The following is a 3871-nucleotide window of genomic DNA, read 5'->3' as shown; positions in this document are numbered from 1 at the left end:
TGTGTTGGCATTGGCCTTGGGGTGAGCTTGGGGCTGAGCAAGTCCAGCACATATTTTCTCTGTAGTGTTAGCAGGAATTAAAAATTAGACAAAAGAGTATGGTACACAGCGGGGAGGAATCCTCCTCACTAATCTTTGCCAGAATTGATGACATCAGGTACACCCTTAGAGGACTTGCCTTGGATATCAGCATCACACTGTGGGCACCCACAGCCACAGCAAAGGTGAGGAGCCACTTTATGAAGTCTCAAGGGTAAAGGGATCAGGAGATCTCCTCTGAAGGCAGGAGAGAAGTTCATGGACAGATGAGAAGTGGCAAAAGAACTGATAGTTCAAAGAACTCACATGAGACACATCCTGGGGCACCAGAAGGAGCCCCACCAACCTCCGGCAGAAGGCCAAGGTGTCAGATCTTACAGGACACAAGAGGAATCTAGGTAGTTTTTCTTCTCAATGGGGAGGGTGTGCTAGGTCCTCAAAACTCTAAACCTAAAGAGAGGACTATGGGAGGAGAAAAGACAGGGAGTCTAGGGAATGAGGTACAATCATCATAGGGAAGCTATACCCCCTTAGGCCAAGTGCTCTGCAGCAAGCAAGGAAAATGCAAAAGAGAATCATAATTCCCAATTCCTGCCTTACCTCTGTTGCCCTCCCCATCATCCAGCTTTGGGCATTTAAATTGAGCTCTTGCAGGAAAACAAGTGCAGATCTCCATCACAGTCAAATGTTTAACCAGTCTAGGAAATGCAGGCAATGCATGGGCTTCTGATAGGCATCACATGGATTATTAAGCAGAGAGGAGAAATGACCAGCCAACAACTCTTCAGCCTAAGAGAAACATGAGACTGATTCCCCAGGTTTATTACCACTCAACCCTCCTCCCAAAGCCCCCAGTATTCTAGAGATCAGCCAGAGACTCCTTGCAAGGCACACAGGTCACTCCCGCTTCAAGCCCTGGGTGTGTCCTCTTCAGTACTCATATTCTTGCTGAAAAAATGGATAAGCCAACGTTTCACTCAAGTGATGTTCCAATAAGTGTTTATTCCAGTATATGCTGTGGGAAAAGCCAAGATCTCATCACAGTCCAAACCACCCCTGCCTGCCATGAGAGTGTGCAAAAATGCAGGAAAGCCAGCCCTTCTTGGAAACCTCAGTAATTACTATGGGAACCTGTCGGATGCCAGGAGGCTGGGGAGACAGCTTAATTAAGTGCAACCTCTGACAGTTCTGATTGGGAAATTGAGGACAGAGTAATAGGGTGTCATTCAGGCAACAATCTGCTCCTTTTGTTAAGACCCAGGGAGGGTCTCTTCTTCTGCCTACAACAAACAGGAGAGCTATAATTAGACAATGTCAGACTGCAGCTGGGCATGCTATTTTGGATTTCATATTTTCCTGAAGAGTTTTACAACCGAAAAGATGAAGTGCCTCCCCACTTGAATGGCGGTTGTATTTAAGGTACTTGAGGTCCTATAACACTCTACAGTCCTAATTCCATTTCTCATGGTAAACAGGGGGTAGCAAGCCAAAATCTGGTGGTTCACATTGCATGCAGCTATACAAGCCTTGTGTATTGGCTTCCTAGGGCTGCCATAATGAAGTACAACAATGGGGTGGCTTAAACAACAGAAATTTATTGCCTCACAGTTCTGAAGGCTTGGAAGTCCAAGGGCAAGGTGTTGGCAGGGTTGGATCCTTCTAAGGGCTGTGAGGAAGGATCTTCTCAATGCCTCTCATCTAGCTCATGGTGGTTTGCTGGCAATCTCTGACATTCCTTGGCTTGTAGATGCAGCAGCCTGATCTCTGCCTTTTTCACATGGCATTCTCTCTATATGTATACGTCTATCTCTGTGTCCAAATTTCCCTTTTATAGGGTACAGTCATATTGGATGAAAGCCCACCCTAATGACTCATCCTAACTTGACCACCTGCAAAAACCCTATTTCCAACGAAGGTACATTCACAGGTACTGGGAGATGGGACGTCAACATCTTTTAGAGGGACAGGATTCAACCCATGCCACTTTGGGTTCCAATGAAATCTCATGAGGATGTCCCCTATGGGGGGAAAAAAATGGAGCTTCTCTAAGTGACATGAGGATGCTGAGTTCCTGCCACCCCCTCAGCACCGCCCCCTTCCTGCAGACTGTAGAAGTCTCTGCAGGGTGTAACAACTTTCCCCAGTTTTAGAGCAATTCAACTGAGAGAAAGGGGACCTGCAGGGGTTTTCCCTTTTGTGTTCTTTTTTTTAATGAGCACGTGTCAAAGATTTATTTAATCAGGAACATGAGACCCGTAAAGTGTTACAACCAGATCAAAGGAGCATTCAAAGAACACACAGAGGGGTGCAATCCGGACGGCAGAAATGAATTTACAAACAAACGCAAACCTAGTCAATATCCACAGTGCAAAAACCAACTGCATCTCCACTGGACAAAATACATTTGCACTTCTATGGGCAAGAATCGTTTGCATTACTATCAGTTTTCTACAAATGACAGAGTTACAAAAAAACTCGAAGGCAATGAGAGACACAGATAACCAGGAAGGGTGCGCTAGACAAGACACCCAGTAGTCTTTTTTGCCCATTTTGAAGTTTTTCACATTTTTTCCTGGCAGAATATATGCCTCCCAGGTGCTGGGCCACCTGCTGAAATGTCATCAATCATCTAAGGCATTTAGATCCAAGAAGGCGGGATGGGGGGCGGGGGTGGAATCCTGGGTCTGCTGGTTGGAAGGACGTGTCCTTCAGGAACTTTTAGGATGGCCCCTCCTCTCTACCTCACCCACTGCTTCTCCCAAGGCCCTGATGGCAGGGAAATGAATTTCTCAGCAGTTACAGGGCTTCCTCAGCTCCTCCTGGGATACCAGGCTTTCTGGAATTCAGCAGCAAGCTTTCCCGTCCCATTCTTCGCCCTCACTACCAAGTCCTTTCATTCCGTGCCCCTGGCCCCACCAATTTTTCTCTCCTGTTCTAGTGTATACTTTAGGAGTCACCTCAGTCCTGGCCAGGCATTCCACTCGGGCCACTTTCCTAAACTGGGAAGTCCATCAGTCTCAAGATCAACCTTGTTCTGCCCTCTCTTCTGTGCTTCCCAACCACTTTGAGACGTCAAGCTAAAAGTCTGAGCCCAGAGATGTAAATTTTTCTAGTTCACTTAGTGGCTATGTGACCTAAGTGACAATTTCCCTAAGCTCCAATTTCCATCATCCTAAATCTCAGCATCTCTGTGTGTATAAATGAATACAGCAAATACTGTGGTCTTCTGTCCAGACCCCCTCCAGGATCTAGAACTGGGGCACTCATTCCCCCAGCTCATAGCACAGCTTCTCCCAGGAAACTGCCCCATGCCAAAGGGAGCTGCCTCACCCAAGAATATGACCTCTCCCCACCACCACCAGCCCCACCAAGAGTAGCCCACTTGCCTCTCGGTCCAAGTGGGGATACGAAGCCTCAGCCCTAGCCCTCTTGCCTCAATTTGGAACATCTCCAAAGGGCCACCTCAATTTCAATGCTCCCTGTGGGATCAGCTGGGGTCTCTGTTGCAACTAAATCACAGTTCAACTTCTCCTTCTGCCCAGTGCTGCCTCTTTCGCTCCCTTACAGGTGTGTTCCCAAGGGACTATCCCATAAATGTCTTGCCTGAAAGCCTCAGAGTCTCAGCATGTGTTGCCTTGGGAACTCGATCCTGCAACAATGAGAGAGTGCTGAGCATATGGTAGGGGCTCAAATATGCCACTAGCAAGCTATGTGATGATCCACATCGAGTCACCTCTCTCGTCACAAACACGCGGTTCCACGCTGACGCAGGTATGAGTAAAAAGGCAGGCCAGCCTCGGTAACCTGGCTAAGAAGTGGAGCTTTGGGCGGG

This window comes from Leptonychotes weddellii, chromosome 14 (assembly GCF_054177405.1).
Source record: "Leptonychotes weddellii isolate Sample4059 chromosome 14, ASM5417740v2, whole genome shotgun sequence".
Lineage (NCBI taxonomy): Eukaryota > Metazoa > Chordata > Mammalia > Carnivora > Phocidae > Leptonychotes > Leptonychotes weddellii.
This window is presented reverse-complemented; position numbering follows the sequence as displayed.